This window comes from Dermacentor silvarum, chromosome 1 (assembly GCF_013339745.2).
Source record: "Dermacentor silvarum isolate Dsil-2018 chromosome 1, BIME_Dsil_1.4, whole genome shotgun sequence".
Taxonomy (NCBI): Eukaryota; Metazoa; Arthropoda; class Arachnida; order Ixodida; family Ixodidae; genus Dermacentor; species Dermacentor silvarum.
The window spans coordinates 160,312,422-160,330,176 of NC_051154.1; the positions used below are offsets into that span (position 1 = coordinate 160,312,422).

The window sequence follows — 17,755 nt, forward strand, 5'->3', positions numbered from 1 at the left end:
ATCGGTGGTGGTTGAAGTTACTTCGGTGTAGCCGCCTAAACAGCAGGACTTGCCGTTTTGTTGATGCGCTATTTCTTTTTTTTATTGAATTCTCTGTTCATTCGCGTTGGCGAAAATTGACTTATTGCCCCAATGTCTTCGTTTCACCTCGTGGTATCATCGTTTAATCCTTGAACAATTTATTGTGTTCCGAGATGCCGGTGATCAAATAGTCGCCAACATTTTTAACCTGCAAGGGGCGACCATGAAGGTTGCGCTGCTGTTGTTTAATAACTGTAGACAAATTAGATAATACATGCTACAATTACAGCCGTATGTAACAAGATATAGTTAAGAAATCAACGCTGAAAGATACCCTATGTAACATATGTAGCACGTGCGCACACATCTCAGAGATTCAGTAGTACTAAGCCAACAGAAAACATCAAAAATAGTGCGCGATCTCCATAACGGCCCATAGGCATGAACAAGAGTCAGCTGCGTTGTGGCTGTAGCACAGATGACAGTATTTATTTATTTGGTATATTAGCTAAACTGATGAATAATCTTTCTTTACTAATTTAAGCGCTGCGACAAGTAAACGAATGCCAAAATCAACTCACCATGGAGTCGAAAGCGTTGAGTGCATCGAGGAAACGATTAAGACCACGCGACACCTCCCGAAGACCCACAAAGGGAGACGGGCCCGCGCAAAGATAAGCTATCTCGCTTCCAGAAAGTGTCTTATTCTAAAGAGCGTTACATAACAAATGAGGTAACCGAGGGCTGAGGTTATCCGGTTATTTGGGGACGTTCGGTATACATCTGGGCAAGCGTTCACGAGAAGCTCTTACCTTATAAATGTTCGCAACGGGAAATTGCAGCCGATACTGATGCTGGACATATTATTAGCGAAGGCCAGAACAAACTGAAAATACGAATGAAAAGCTTTGGTAATTTGGCGTTTGAATCATTTGACGTTAGTACTTTGTGCTCGCAGCCTATGCCTACAAGAGCCAGCTTCGTAAAACCCCTGAAATTATTATGCTTAGTTTCTTTCACATGGCGAGTTTCCCAGCAAAGCACGTACGCATGCGTCGAAGTCTCGATGAGCAACAAGTGCGCTACTTTTAAGACAGAGAAATAAATCTATGTCGTATCACGCTGAGCGGGGATGGAATCCTAGGCCACTTGTAGACCCGGATCTGTATTCACAAAAAACTCTTACGCTCGGTAGGGAGAGCAAATTTCAGGCAATCCAAATGCTACACACATATTTTCAATGATGAACGGCGGCCAATTGGCAACGAGCACTTGCGAAAAAAAAAAAGGCTTCTAAGTTCGGCCCATGATTTTCTTTACGCCCATTTAGAGCAAGCGCACTCGATCTCGGCTACAGTAACTACCTATCGGCACTGCTCACGCAAGGATTGCGGATTGACGACTGGGCAGCTGTCGACAAAGTCATGACGAGCGAACGCCGACGGTAAGCATGCGAGAAAAATAAGCTGAGCGCTATGGCACCCGTGCGTTCTGGCAGTTCCTGCAGTCACCAGCAAACGCGGTGTAAATTCAGCTTATACACGCTTAAACGACTGAAGTTATTACTGAAGCACAGCGGCGCAGGCAGCAGTGAGCACTTAACGAGTCACTGCATCGGATTGCGTTCGATACTTGGCGGCGATGGAGCATGATTTCAATCATGATCTGGTAGATTTGTGCCCTTGCGCTTTGGAAATCTCGACTTCCGAGATTATTCAAAGGCCTGTTGGAGGGCTAGCTCCAGCTGCGCGCGTAATCGTGGAGGAAAGAAAAGGAGAAGACTAAAGAACTACAAACGAGGCAGTATACCGGGAGACACGGGCTGAGCGATCCTGCGAAAAGCGGGAGGATCAGTGCGAAGTCTGCTACGAAAAACTAGAGCGAAATATGAAGGAAAAAAGATGGGTATCGTGGGTATTTAAGTACCTCTACAAAAAAACAAAAAAAAAAAACCGACAACGTTGGCTCACCATGGAGAGAGATAACCAGAAAACTACAAAGTAGATGTAACGCTAACGGTGTGCTCGGATCGATAAAAATGTTTTAAACGTCAAACCAGAGATGCGGCCACAGCATAATGGCCAGGCGCGCTGTAGAAAAAGCCAGTACTTCACAAAACTATATCGAACAACAAAGAAGGAAACCAGAAGATGAAATATTCATGATAAGTCAAGGATCAGAGAATGCCCTGTTGGTTTTAAAGCCAGATTGGGGTGTCTGAGAACGCAGAGTTATAGAAACAAAATTTGCCGTTGACGACTATTGATGCGTTGAGTGTGGAAAAAAGTAGAGCAGAATATATTAAGCATTTCTGTTAGCGTATTTCCGAGGTAAATGACGCAGTTACCCTGCGTGAAGCCCTAGTAGGGCTTAAAAATAGTAGGGCTGACGTGAAATGATCTGCGATGGAGAACAATGAGAGTCGCTGGAGGATCGGTTGCCTAATGGCAGAGAACACAGAAGATGAAAATACAATGAGTTTATTTATGAATCCCGCACAGTGGTAAGCTGAAGTTTACTTGTAGCTATGCCATTTTAGCAATCGCACGCTCAGAGTATACTTCTCTACTTCGCTCCTCGGACAGTAGTATTTACACATAACTTGACTTCCGTCCGATGACTCATTGAAGACGCCATGCAAAAAGTGCCGACGTTCATGCGAGGGCGGAAGATTGAAATCCGCATTTATTAGCAAGCCGAAGTAAAGGTCGTTGTATTAAAATATAGGAAAAATCGAACAGTTGGGGCAAACTCTTGCCTCGCTAGCTATATTCTAAGCCCGTGGTCTCAATAAGTCAGCTAAGGGCCTAAAAAACGTTGTATCGTAGTTTGCCATCGCAAGATTCAACAACGCAAGATCATTGGCGTAACGCAAGCGCAGCAACTGCCTCGAGAAATAACGTAACACCCACTCTTCACTGACTTAAAGATGATGAAGTACGGTCGGTACGTGCCGTCCGCGTTTGGTCCTTTGAAAGACGCCGCGCGCGCTGTGATCGCAGCTCGTCGACCCCAGCCCCCACAGCAATAGGGGCCGCTGCACGTGAAAGCAATAATTGATCGTCTCATCGTGTTTAGTGTCGGCTTCCAAACATTCTTTTCTTTGCGTAAGACATTGCTTTTCCCCTCCCCCCCTGCCCGATCCTTCGCTCCTTCGGACAACGCGCCCAGAAGTGGAGAAACTTTCGCTGATCGTTCACGCTTTAATCCCCGAGAAACAAAGCATACAACGGAAAAGAAAATATGACAACCGAAAGAAGAAAGCGGCACGCACCGTTGAGGTATCGAACGAGAACAGCACAGAGCGTAGAAGGCAAACATTTGCGCAGAAATTAGTTCCGTTAGAGCGCGTGTATGTACAGCGTGGCGAGTTGATTTCTCTGAATGTCGCTTTCAATGCGAAAGACTAACATGTCAGCATCGTTGCGTAAACGGCGTCCGCGCAGGTCCCTCTTGCTTCTTTAATTATCCGAAGTCTCACTCCGTTAATTATGAGAATTCAGAAACTCCGTCCGTCGGGGAGACAAGTTCGATGCCACTCCGACAGCGCTGAACAGCCGGAAAATTCAGAGGGCGCGGTGCAGCACGCCGTCGAGCTATGCGGTCAGTAATTTGTTTGGCTCGTTTCTTTCTTTCCCACTTTCATGACACAAACGAAAGACGCGCGATTGCGATTGGTATGTGACAGTGTTCGCGGCTTTTAAAGCGTCCAACATGTTTCCCTTTGTGAGCCAACTTTTTCGCTGCTTTCACACCGTAGCCGCGTAACGTGTCACAAAGGTAAGGTGTCGCACGCATCTTGAGGGTGCCGTTATTGCGCGCACGGGCGCACTCGATTACGCCACCTTTCTTTCTTTCTTTCTTTCTTTCTTTCTTCCTTTCTTTCTTTCTTTCTTTCTTTCTTTCTTTCTCTCTTTCTTTCTTTCTTTATTACACATATACTTTTCATTTTACAAGATACGCACAATCTGTATGGTCCCATGCATAGCCAATGGCTAGTACGGGGCCCATTTAGAAATATACATATAAGAAACTGTCATACAATTTCGTATAGGTGTAGTCAATTTGATTAACAAAAAATACAAGAAAATACAACACTTCGCGAAATACACAAAAATAACTGAGTAATAGTAGTACTTAGATTTGCTAAGAAGAACATGTTGTGTAGGTATTAGTATTAATCTATTCGACAGGTTAACAACGAGAACAGGAAAATTACGTCACTACGTAATAAACACATGAAAACCTTGATAAATAATAGTTTGCATGGTGTAACAAAAATAGAACATAAATATGTATCAGTTTAGGAAGCAGAGAGAATTACTTCAAAGTAGTAATTTTTCATTGCTCTCAGCAAGTTCTGCGAGTTCTTTATATAGTGCGGAATACCATTCCAGACTTTCGCACCAGCGTACTGTAGCAGTCGTTTGCCATAGGCCTTCTTTATTGGCGGAATATTTAGGTTACCAAAAGTTTGGTTCCTGGTGTAGCGTAGTGGGGTGCAGAGTAACGAAATGGGGAATGGCTCTATCGGCCGCTGAAAAAAAAAGGCAAGGCTTCAGGAAAAACAGCGTCGCGCGCAAGCATGGACAGAGTCCTGTGGATTAACTTCGGTGACGTCGGTTGCCTCCTCAATCCCCAACGGCGCTGGCGCGAAAGATATGAGAAACCCCGGCGACGAGCCGTTTAGTCACCCGCGGGTCCTTAGCCGCAACGGCATTTTCGAGGAGCCGAGCATATTTCCGAGAGCGGTTGTTGCCTCCGGGAACGTGACCGCGGCGGCTTCACGCGCTCCTTTTTCTTCTGTCGGGCCGCCTGATCGGGCCACGTGTGGGCGGCGGCTCATTTGTCTATCCGGTTGCTGCGGCGCACAGGAGCCCCTCTCGGATGCACCGAGCCGCGATCAATCAATGCACATTTGTGAGAAATGCTTATAATTAGTGTCACAACCTGTCGAGACCGAACGGCCCGCTGACGTGACCCGCTTCGCGGTGCCCTCCCCGGAGAAATTTCCTTCTCCGGGCCTCCTTTCTGTCTCAGCGCAGGCACACTTATTCCTGGGCCATCCTGTTGCTCCTCTGTTCTTTTTATCCTTCTGACTGCTTCGGCGTTATAAGAATGGACGGTCAGATAAGAAAGAGGATCGGCAGCGCTCTATATCGAGCTGCCTCTCATTGTGAGTAAGAAGAGCAGCCAACAATGAATGCGTCATGGTGCTCTTTATTGTCTACTCATGTCCGCGGCTCGAGAAAAAAAAATCGGGTAGAAGGCGTAACTGACCGAGAAGAAAGCAGGTGGTCTTTATAGTGATATCCCGTTAAGGTTACCCGACCGTATTAGTTTAAGGAGGCAATAGACTCGTGAGGCCCGGAACACTTGATGCTTGCCGTACAAGAGAACGTCTGGCAATAATAGATTCTCTGGTTGTTCGTTCATCGGAAAAGAGAGGCTATAGTTCGTTCCTGAGAAATCGAGAATTGAAAGGACGCGTTTTTCATTCACTCCACTGAAGTCAGATATGTGACGTCAGGCACTATGCCATAGCTGCAAGAAAATAAGAAAGAAAGGAAGAAAGAAATATGCCAGGTGTTTCAGGCAACTTCTACCAAACCTTAAAAAATAGAGTGGTACGTCTTGGACGAATAACGCTAACGGCGTATTGTTTGTAGTCGTCCTGAGTTACTCAGACTATTCGTTCAAGCGTGATTAGTTAGCTAAGTAGTTATGTCCAATTAAACCAAATGTGAAATATTCGCTTTAGAGTATACGTCGTATTTTAAATGTAGTAGAAGATGCTCAGAAACACCAAATAAAGTTGATTCCATGGCGTAACTTTTACATCGTTCTTTTTTTCAGGGCTGTGATTAAGCCCGCAAAATATTTAAAAATGGCGTCACTGTGCGCTTGCGCGTCTCATTCGTGTAAGGTGTACCACTCTATTTTTAATGTTTCGTTCGAGTTACGTGAAACACCCGGTATAATTACAGCTGCACCACTGCTGGCGGGGGCAGATTTCTCGCGAATAATGCAGAGCTATCGTTTTCAATTTGCTCTCATGTTTTGCATCAATCACCTGAGGTGTTGTGATGGCCAGCGATGTCATTGTTGGAATTTTTCTTGCACTATCATCTACTTTGTCGCGTGAATGACTACTTGGAACGCCAACGTGGCCCGCAGAGCACTATGCTATAGTATAGCAATGTTTTCATGATTTTCGCATCCGCGCCACGCGCTCGTTTATGGCGGCATCGTATTACGGGAACGCTCATCACATTAGCGTGCACCCAACGGCGGCAGATAGAAGGGCGCAGGCAGCCTTCAACGAATTCCTGTAAACGGCTAGCACGTCGAATCAACAGGGTTGCGAGTGATTACCGAGCTTTAGTGTCGCGCGCACGTTTGTGTACCGTTGACGTGCATTAATTGTCGCGATGTCAGGACGTAGCCTGGAGTTCTGTCGAGCCACGTTGCGTTATAAGCGTTATTGTTCTGTACTACACTTCTTATGGGAAAACAGTCAGACGCAGCTGGACGAAAAGTGCACATATAAAGGCTGTAAATAGAGCAGCATTCTCCTGTATCTATTAGATCCTTAGCTACGCTGTATACGTTATCCTAGTAGAACGGTTACTTCTTCCTGTATTATTGTTTGCTCCGTTTTCGCATTACTTCTCTGTTTCCTAGTTTATAATATATCATGATTATTTACTTTCAGTTAACGACCTCTGTCGGACTATTACGTTTTTGTAATCATAATACCCTTCGGATATTATTATTATTAGTTGTTTCATCCGTGTCATTCTGTATTACTGTTTCTTCACTTTTCCCTTATTTTCTACCGTGCTGCATAATAAATTGTTTATTTTGTCTACAAGCTGAGGAACAATTCAAGACACTTTTTTTATGCAAATTGTCTTGGATGAAAAGGAAGAAGTAGAAGGAAGAAAAACTAAGTTCCCTTAGAATTGTGTTCTTGGAACTCCGTCTGTAATTTTATTTACTTATTACGCCTTCATAACTCAGTAAAACGTGATTCCGATTCTCTGTAGCGGAAGCACTAAGGAATCCAGAAAAGCACTACGAAATTGCGAAGCGTGATTTCTAGCATTTTGTCGATGATTCCGACGATCCTAGGAGTCATGTTTCTTAACCAACTTTCGTCCTTTGATCCATTGGATAAACGTTTTGTTTTTCGTTGAAAATTTAATTGGAGGACTCAAGATTTCACCGCTGTATATCCCATGTGCAACCATCGCTTAGTAACGCACAGTTTATTTTGCAATGGTCTACGCACAACAATGGACAATGTTCAAGCGGCCAACTGTCGCAAACAGTATGTCATTGCATTCGTTTCAGTTACAACTTGTCGACGCTGTGTCATCACCAAACAGCTGTCGATACATGTATGCGCCGACATAAAGCATTGTCGTATAGTCACGCATACTTCAAACACTGCACATTTTGTTGCACCACTTTTAGCGAAAAATATTTCTCCGGGTGTCCTCCTAACAGAGCTCTGGCTTCCCGGTATACGCCTCGCCCTGACGCTTTTACATTAGTGGTAATACGCGATTGTCGTGCTAAAACGTCCTTTGTTGGAGGACGCTTGAAGAGTGCGCTGTGTACTACCAACGTCTCAGGAGAGGAAATTCGAAGCGATATTTTCGAATTACACGCTTTAACTGATGCGCTGTACGGAGAGAGAGAGAGAGAGATAGAAGACAAGTATAAGGAGGTTAGCCACACGTGATGCCGGTTGGTATACAAAGCCAACGGGAACCACTCAAGCAGGAAACACAAAATAAAAACAACGGATCTTCCACGTAACTTAGTCTCAGGGCACACAAGTGCCGTACATATTGAAGTGCGCTGCGCTGTTTTGACGTGTACGCGTAAATTACCCATCTTTAATTTCCAGCTGCGCACTCAGGTTGCGATGACGTTTTATTGCTCAAGTGTTTCAGACGGCAGCCGCCTGCCGCAATAATAAAGTATGCCGATCCAACGCGCGTGTTGGAATTGATGTGAAACGAGGCTTAAGTAAAGCGGTTATTTAAATGCTTCGTTACAACTAACAGGGTTGCGTACCACCTTGTTTACTTTCATCCTTTGTCGCGTGGTATCTCAGGGAATGTTTATGTTTATCCACTACAAAGGTCACAGCTTTATTGTGGTGCAATTGTTGTGTTTGTGCACTGCATCGTTCCCAAGCTATGCCGAAATATAAATCAAGCATACTGCGAGACGTGCACATGCCGCGATGCCACGAGGATGCAGGAGATGACTGTCGAGGGAAGAACGGGCGATGAGAGGCGTACGCGCAGTTAAGTACGACGCGTATCAAACAACGTTTAGGGATTCTGTGTACTCTTTGTGTCACAGTGGCACATAGCCATTCTGGAGGTTATTTGGCCAACAATGGGTGCACCCCAGTGGCACATACCAAATGGCTAAATCAAAGAGAGTAAAGTAAGTGAAAGCATCCGTTAAAAATAATTCGCCATTATATTAACAGATCGGTGTGCTTTAGAAATGTCTGTGAGCCGACATTATATGTACAGTTTTTATGTAGAAATCACAGTGGGGATATGCCCATTCTGGAGGAGTAGTACAACATACCACTCCTCCTTGCAGTCGCAGGCGCAAAACATTCCCGTAGAATTGCTGCTTACAGCCTGCGTACGCAGGCTTTGGACTGCTCACTGAAGCGAGTGGATGCTCAAAATTGAGTACGCGCACATGCACGCGCAGGAGCATTAGTATTTATGCACATGCGCTCTACGTTTGTTCCGTCGAGTTCCAGGTTCCTGCCATGTATTCGCAGTGATAGGCAAGATGCTCGAGTGCAGCCGTTCGGCCACTAGAGGCCTCTTTGAACGAGTAATCCTCCCCTGTTGGGTGTACCTTTTTTTTCTGCGTTGACAGCTGCAGTTCAACCATGGTCGGCGGCGAAGGGCGCACACGAACAGGCGGATGACCGTGGCTCGATGCGAAGCACGAGGCCCAGCCAGGCCGCGATACATTTCATGGAAGGGGCATGAGGGCTCGATTGTCCTAATGATAGCAGCTATGCACAACGCCATGCACAGAACCCTTGTCTGCGCTCCGGGGGACGCCTCCTTCGAGGATAATGAACTCCTTTGACGTCGTTTCTGCTTTGCGTTCCGGTCGTGCGTAAGCTCACGCCTGGTGATCTCGTGAGGTCGCCGCCGCGGGCTCCTTCCTTCAAGACGTGGACGCGTAGAGGCCCTTGCACAACAGGGTGCGCGCCTCATTTGGTCGGCACGCGCAGCGAAGGAACGGCGTAATATCAGGGAGGGTGAGACGCCGGCATCCGCTCAAGTAGCGATGCCTCGAAGGAAAAAAAAAAGTCGATGCGGCGTCGCGGAGTAAATGGATGCTGCTGTAAATGCCTCCGAAGAACCAAGTGCGGTATTGCTGCCAGCCGCGAGCAGATCATTACTGGCATTCCGAACGTTCACCAAGATTTCGATTATTTCTTAGCTTTTTTTTTTTCTCGGGACCCAACCTGCACTCACAACAAGGAAGTGAGGGAAGAGTAGGTTCGTGTCTAGCGGGCTTTTTGTCATGCGACTCTTTCAACAGTTGTCAAGCAAGAAATTAAGTAACCTATTCGAAGCACTGTATGAACAAAGCTTCAATTCAGGCCTACTCGCTGACGGCTTACTGAGTTTAAACGTACTCGCTTTTACTCTTTCTCAGTCGAAAAGAGAAACAAGTAAAATAAGAATGTGGAGAGAAGAGCATGGAGGTTGCAAGCAGAAACTAGAATGTTGGGATCTTGAGCCTGGTCTCTGTTTGTGCGAGTGTGCAAGCGATTTACCATGTTTAATGGTCTGCGGCGAAGAACGGCGAAGACCGGGGAAGCGTCGGGGCAGGAATGATCATGAACTGACGTCTCAGTGGAAGAAAAAAAAGCAAAAAAAATTAAAAAAGCAAAATAAACTTCGCACGGTTGCCTACGTGTCAAGGGCAACTTCGTCATCTGGGGAGCGTCGCACTTATAGGCAACGGTGGGCGACCGTGTATCCATCGATTTCCCTGCCGCCCTCATCATACGCATCGGTTTTCGTGCTTTCTAACTACACAACTAAAAGCACGAGTCCTTTCTCCGTTGGTTTGCAAAGTGCTAGTCTCTGCAGTTATTGCAAGCACTCTCTCCCTTTCGGCCGTGCGGGACTGGCGCTTGTTTCATTGATTGCTGCACTCTTCAATACACCGCCTGCATTCGTGAGCAAGGATGTTCGCTCCAAAATTAGACGATTGCCCCACGGCTACTTTCGCCGAAAGCCCGCACAAAATGTGCACATTGTTTTGAAAGTTTAGAACAACATTATTGATCTGCTGTTCCAGAAGCCTGAAATAGGGGGGGGGGGGGGGGGGTTGTGTGGCTGCGCGTGTGTGCGTGCGTGCATGTGTGTGTGTAAAAGAAAGCAAGGGGCCAACTGGGGCAGCTCTTCCTTTGCCTGATTATCTTTTGACTATGCCAACTTTATGCGTAGCGGCCGCTGAAGAGAGTGGCGATGAACTGATGAGATTGAGCACGTGTCACGCCTCACGCCAACCGGCTGCCTCGAAGGATTAGTCAAACCCCTCTGGATGCCACGTCGGCCTTGCTGGGAAGCGCCACAGCGTTCAACGACACATAGTCACACGGAATGCGCTCGATGTCCGGCTTAAACAACAGCGTCGCGCATGCACCTGAATGGTATGCCCATCAGCTTCCGGCGGAACTCTGAGTTGGCACAGGTGAATGCCGCGTAATCCATACACAAGGCGCTTCGCTGCATAGTCACTCTACATGGCTCGCTTTGGTTTACTTTCATCATTGTTATCCCCTCACCTGATGGTTTGCTTGGTGGATTCCTTGGTCTTCCCCAGCTACCGCAGTGGTCTCAATTCTGCTGCCTCTCTTGGCGGCACGACGCTCGCGCTCTTCGTATGGTAACCACGGGTGATCTATGGTGAAGCTATCCAAACATATATCATATAGTATAGCCGGTGACAAACTAAAAAGTCAGTCCAAGTTCCACCCACAAAGCCGCACTGCACCTACCCTCTGCGCCTCCGCGATCCCAAGCATAGTTTCGGAGACGCCGACATTGAAAGAAGCTCGTCTCCGCAGGGAAGTCATGAAAATGGGCAACCTTATTGGCTGTCGCATCTATAGAAGCTCACGGAGTATAATAGTGCTGTCCTAAAACGTCGCCTGCAATTTCTCCTGAAAATATGCAAAATAATTTTCGTAATAAGTGCTTTGCATGATGCCAAAATTTTAATATCAGCAGTTAAAGAAGACACAATCTCAAACTGGAATGAGAGCCTTGGTGCACGTCTCAGTTGGAAACAGCTTCATGAGACATCTCGAAAGATGCTGTTCTCAACTACCCCTCTTCATGATTGCAGTAGCGGTAGGGTGGTACACGCACGCCTAGTTAAATTTCTGTAATGTCAGGAGTGTTGCGCTACACAAATCATGGCTTGTAGAGGATAAGCTTGGTTTAACGCTTTCTACGTGAGCTCCAGGCCTGCAAGCACAACAAGCAACATTACTACGCCTAGGAAACCGGTTCCTCCTATGTATCGTATAAGCATGCTCAGGAAAAATGGTGAACTGTTCAAAGTTTCCAGCGTCTCCATTTTATTGTATATGAGATCTCGGCCTTCTTATAGGTGATGTAATTTCACGCAACGGCCAGGCACGAAGTTATCAAGGCAAGAGAGAGAGAAGTATTGGCCTGGGCACTGTGGGGCTCACAATACCACGGTAGTTAGGCCAACGTCCACCTCGCTTAACGGATCGTGAAGAAAGCTACATAGCAATTATAGCGGCGATGAGGCTTCGCAAGCGTCGTCATGTGATTGCATGCATGCTCTGTCGGCCCATTTACGAGGCATCACTGTTCCGAGCCTTCCTGCCTCAGGTTGCTATATAAAAGGCATGCCCAATTACGCGACGCTTGGTGCCGCCTTTTCTGTATGCGCAGAATAAAGTGGCAACCAAAGGGAAAATGTTATTTGCTTACTTGTTAACTTATTGCATACACATATTGCATACACATACACATACACATACACATACACATACACATGCCCGTATAAAGCGACATCGGCGCTGCCTGGCAATGAAGGCAGGCAGTGTATAAAAGGTAATCGCGGCGCTGGATCTTTAACGACTCCGCGTCTTTCAGGCCTGCATAAAACCCAATCGCAAGAAAAGTAAAAGACACCAAACCAACAAAGAGAAATATTGCGCTTTAGGTATATAGAGGCAGAAAAGCGTGGGAACTTCAAATGGCAGGCAGCGAGTGATTATAGTGTGGTGTGGGCAACGCCAAAGTTCTGGGGTTGCGTAGTCGCGATGGAGCTACCTAATAGCTGGATTAAAAAAAAACGAAACCCAAGGAATGTAGGTAGTTTGGCAATCCACATAGTGTGCATTTCGCCACATCCCCCTTGCTGTGCCCTTTATTTGATCATCTTGTCGGGACCATCGGCATTAATTTTGTAACTATATTTGGTGCACGCTTAGCTTCACTTGCACTTGAATAACCAGTACACCTCGAAAAACAACAACAACTAGAAGAATGAAGTGAGCAACAGCGAAAATAAAAAGCTGTGTTAAATGTACACATAGCGTGGCGCTAAATGTCCTTATTTGCCTTGCATGGAGAGAGCGGGCTGAACGGTTCTCCTTCAGGACCCATAGCGTCTTGTCAGATCTGCGTCCGAATATATCTTATGAATATTGCGTGCGATACTCGACCAGTTTCCGTTACTGTAGTTACTGTAGTTTTGAAACGTATAATCTTAAATAACTGGAATGCAGGAATTAACTTTTATACTTGTGGATATGAGCGGTATATTCTAAATAAAAGTGGTAGCATGGCGGCACATTGGGACAATTGGCTGGGATGCATTCCTAACGACAGATAATCACGCCAAGAACATGTGGCTCAGCATGCCATCCTTCTTTCGTTTATTAGCGACCAATGATACGCCTTGAGGTCAGTTATAGGCAGCAGCATATTTCATTGCAGATTTTCGATATTTTGTTCGCATTTGGGCAAATATTCACCGAGTATTTCATATGCTGGAATGGTGGACATAAGAATATGTGACATGCACCTAATGTGGTAGCCGGCATCATATTATCGAAGACTACGGGCCAAAGAGAAACAGTTGTTAGGGTAGGAGTAAACATCCTTTCCCGTTTCCTACGTGTATGACGTGAAAAAGTTTCGCTTGCAGCCGCAGCCAAATCTGAGCTACTTCCTTCTGACATCTATGGTAACGTGCCAGTTAGCCCGTAAGCATACCTTTACAATTTCATTCCTATCATAGATGGCTATAAGATTGTAAATTTGAACAAATGTCTCAGTCGGACTCTATCGTTTGAAGCATGGATAATAGTTGCAAAGGCACATTCGCGCAGGAAGTTGCTTAACGAATATTCCAGAAACGCGTGGCTTTCGAGTGATGTTCTATTGGCTTCCGCGTACGCGACATCCACAGTAGTCAATGAGGTAAAGTGATTCTTATCTTATCTCGCTCGCCTCAGACATTATTTGGAGTTGACTAAGGGAGCAGTCACTCGCACACCTTATGACACATCTTCCTTTTTGTACAAGACATCGGGATATCTTTAAGGCTTATTGTAGAAATACTAAAGCGAAAGAAAAGCTAAAATACCCGCAGACAACGCCCCAAGATGCATACGTATTTTATCGATAAAATAGAAGAAGAAAAAAAGAGCGAGAAGGCGCCAGCACAGTGGGGAGGAGGAGTGCACAAAAATTTGCGTCCTCCACTGAAATGGTTCAGGCAAAGTGGCGGCCTGCTATGTGCAGCCCTTTGAGTGCAGCCTGTCTCGATGCCGTTTCCAGAGAGGCGAGATGTGCGAGAGCGGCGATCCTGCATTGCGCTCTTCCCCGCGGACCTCGCCCGGCGAACTGACCGGCCCCATTCGGTCGTCCATTCTTCATCATTAGGGCGCAAAACGCGAAGTGCCCTCTGTGTGCCGGGCGCGTTCGCCCCGGCGTGTGTGTACCAGCGGAGGCGCCGAATTTGCCAACCCAGAGCGTCAAGCCTCGCGCGTCGTTTCCGTGTCTGCCCGCCCACCCGTCCCTACCCACTCGCGTTTCCCTTTTGCTTTCAGAAAGCGACGTATATGCGCGGCTTTCAAAAGTGGGCTGGCAACAATATGCGAGCGCGAACGGAAGCCTATTATAACACAGCGCGCATTCGCGACACTGCGACGGAGCATCCGCGACATCTCTTCTCGAGCCCCTAGCTTGCATTCGCTTGCGCGGGGCAGAAAGATGTATGTCCCACGAAAAGCTCGCTTCGCGCTTTCAGCGTCACTTCGGCACAAAATAATATAAAAATCAGCTGAAGAGAAACGAGAGGACGGCAGGAACAAAAGGCGAGAGAATGCGTTAAATTAGACAATTAAGTAACGCACACAACAAGCTCGAAGCAGACCGTCTAATTAAAACTGGAAGGGCTACCCTGTATCCAAAAACCTGCCACTCGGCTCCAGATGAAAAGAATGAAAGGCAAAACGGCTATGAGAGTCATTTTGTCACCGGAGTTATATGCGCTTCCCACATCGTGTCGTTCTCTCAAAAGTCTCAGCATACAGAGGCAGAATGCGGAAACATTAATTAAGCTTGCTGTTGTTTAGCAAGATATCCGTATTACTTGGGGTGAAGGAATGTTTAAGCTCCTCTCTTGGATCACCAAACACATGACCCACGGTATTTGTTCTCGGTACGCAAAATTTATGCAGCTTCTTGACATCGTTCCTGCGCCACCTGCTGCATATTTGTTATCTACTTCAGAAGAAGTGAAAAAAAAAAAACAACAACAACAACTTGGCGCACTTTGCCGCACGCATGCGTGATTTCTGGTCTGGTAACATTTGATCCCCGACCAGAGAGAAAAAAAATCTGGAAGGGACAGAAAAAAAATAATAAATTCTGGGGTTTTACGTGTCAAGACCATGATTTGATTAGCGGCACTCCGTTGTGGGTGATTCGGGATGAAGAAAAGAGAGGAAAGACATTTTATTATCCAGTATGTATAGTTGCGGGACCACATGACGTAAATACAGTTCTGAGGTGCACGTAACAAGGTAAAATGTGGCGAGGCTGCTTTTAGCGTGACATTTAGTACCTTTGCTGTTAAGGCTGCCGTTTTGTAGACCTTCGCAAAGCGCTGCATATAATCAAAACGTCTAAACGGACGATCCGCCAGCATTTCGGGAAAGAACGCCGAAGACGCGAGCAAAGAAGCACGCTTTTTCTTCAGATGTCGTATATGTAGCGACCGTGTCAACTATACATCAAAAGCCACGCCCAGGAAGTGGAAGAAAGGGAAAGGTAGGGAGGTTACGCCGAGGAAAGATGTTGAGAGAAAAAGAAAGGATGTAGGAAGATAGAGAGAGAGGGAAAGAGAGGGAAAGAGAGAGCGATTGGCAGGTGTCCGCACAGTGCGCACACATGAAGCTGCTCATCAAACCCACAGTCGGTCACTGAGGTCAGTCCACTTCCGATACTGTAACAATGTCCGCCGCTTTATGAGCCTGCGACTCATGAGCGCATGGTTCAAGAACATTTGTCTATTCAAATTGTCTACCGTCCAGTCGGTTTAACAGAGTCCGAAGAATGTCGCACTCGATGTCATAACGAGTACAAGAACCACAAAACAAAATACGCGTTCGATTGTCTCTTCACAGCTGCATGAGTCACACGCGAATGTGTGCCATTCCACTTAGGTAAGAGCAGGCTGCCGTAGAAGCCACCGCTAATCAGAGGCGGCGTAGTAAAGTTTCACCACTGCAGAAAAGGCAGGACGGAACATGCACCTTCAACAAAGGGTCATTCTGTGGAAGCGACAATTCGAGACACTCGAGGCACGCAAGCTTCCACGAAGTTAGGTACTTGGTGAGAACAAGCAAACGAAAACCTCTTGCAGCGTCTTTTCGTTAAAGGCGTACGGGAACTGTTCGGATTTCTTTACAGGCTGACAGGGCAGCATCATCGGTGAGGTAGTTACCGACAATGCCACAGTGACCCTGCAGCAATTGTAATATGACGTCATGGTTATTATGCAGACCTTGATGAAGACTTTCTCTAATATCAGATACCAATTGCTCGTGTGTTCCACATGCGACTTGCTGTGTCCAGTAAACCTAGCACACAAATGGTTATGGTCGTTCGTGAGACCAACGATGTCAGAGTTAAAAACTACCCTAGGTGAAAATAATAATGGGGATGATTTACCATCAATTGCGAGTTCATCTGACGCAGGAGGCGAGAGTAAAAGCGCTTGTCGAGCTCGCTAAGCATCGCTTCCCAGTAATTACGAGTCGCAAGTGCGCCATAGCTTAAGCCTCTGGTGCTATACGATCATGAACTCTGAGAGTGGTGGAATTGCCACTGCAGTGGTATTAGCTGTTAAAAATCAATATTCCTTTATCCGCCACACCATTTCGCCCAGTTAGGCGCTTCAAAGTGTGGTGATCTGAACTTCTAAGCGATGCATTTTTGTAAAGGAGCCAACCTCTCCATGAAGCAGTGTGCTTAAAGCAAGGACGCAACAAATCGCGACGAAAGGAAACTGAGATGATGTCGCGTGAGGCGCACAGCTGTAGTATAAGAAAGCGCATTTAGGGAGCAATAATTCCGAATCACTAACAAGACGCTTTTGACTCACTGCAACGATAAACTATAGTCAGCAACAACCTAAGAAATAAAAAATTAAAGTATGGGGTTTTACGTGCCAGAACTATGATCTGATTGTGAGGCACGCCATAGTGGGGGACTCCGGACTTATTTTAACCACTTGGGGTTCCTCAGCATGCACCGAATGCATGCTCAGGTGCTTCGCGCGGGCCCGCATCCGGTGAAACGGATCGCGCCCATTGATACGGCTGCATTAGCGTGGTTAATTTACATTGATGAGTACTACTATTTCACTACTACTTCTACTACTACTACTACTACTACTACTACTAATTATTATTATTATAGCAATAATAATAATAATAATAATAATAATAATAATAATAATAATAATAATAATAATAATAATAATAATAATAATAATAATATTAATAATAATCACAATCATAATATGAAGAAAATAAGACCTTAAAGTGCTGTTATTCAAAACATGACTCGAACAATCTTTCGCAGGCGCTTCAGCACCTTCGTCTGTGAAGCTTTCGCTCTTCGCTCGGCATGGGAAGTGCGCTAGGAGCAGCACCTACGACACGCCCGATCCTCTGCTAGGTAAGTGTGAACATGATAAACTTTCTAACAGCGATGTGTGGTGCATAAGGCAAATTTCACAGTGGTCGTTTTTCACGTGTCGGAGCAACTATGTCCACAAATTATGCTGTCACAAAAAAAAAGGAAAAAGAAAGAAACCTTATACGGAGCCAGGTCGAGCTCCGGAACTTTGGTATTGAGACCATGAAACGCTGTCCCGACTATCCTAAACATTGCGCTGTTGACTGCGACCCCACCTCCATCTGACAGGTTCCAAGAGCTACCACATCCTCTCTGATAGCCTAGCAGCAGAAAAAAAAGAAAAAGAAAAAGTGGAATTCAATATTGCCTGCGGCTGGACGTCCAGAACAAACGCTTGAGCAGAACCGATGAAGCGGCAAGGGTGCGGATCGCAACGCTTAAGTGCTGTGTCTTAC

The 17,755-nt window shown here is 46.1% G+C and overlaps 1 protein-coding gene across 1 annotated transcript in view; it reads left to right on the top strand.

The window, feature by feature from the left end:
- Positions 1-17,755, top strand: part of LOC119436305 (tachykinin-like peptides receptor 99D) — a 729,947-nt gene that overhangs the window by 62,168 nt on the left and 650,024 nt on the right. The window contains exon 2 of the mRNA XM_049656881.1: positions 17,244-17,339. The gene's annotated coding sequence lies outside the window, so the exon portion shown is untranslated. The remainder of the gene's footprint in view (positions 1-17,243; positions 17,340-17,755) is intronic.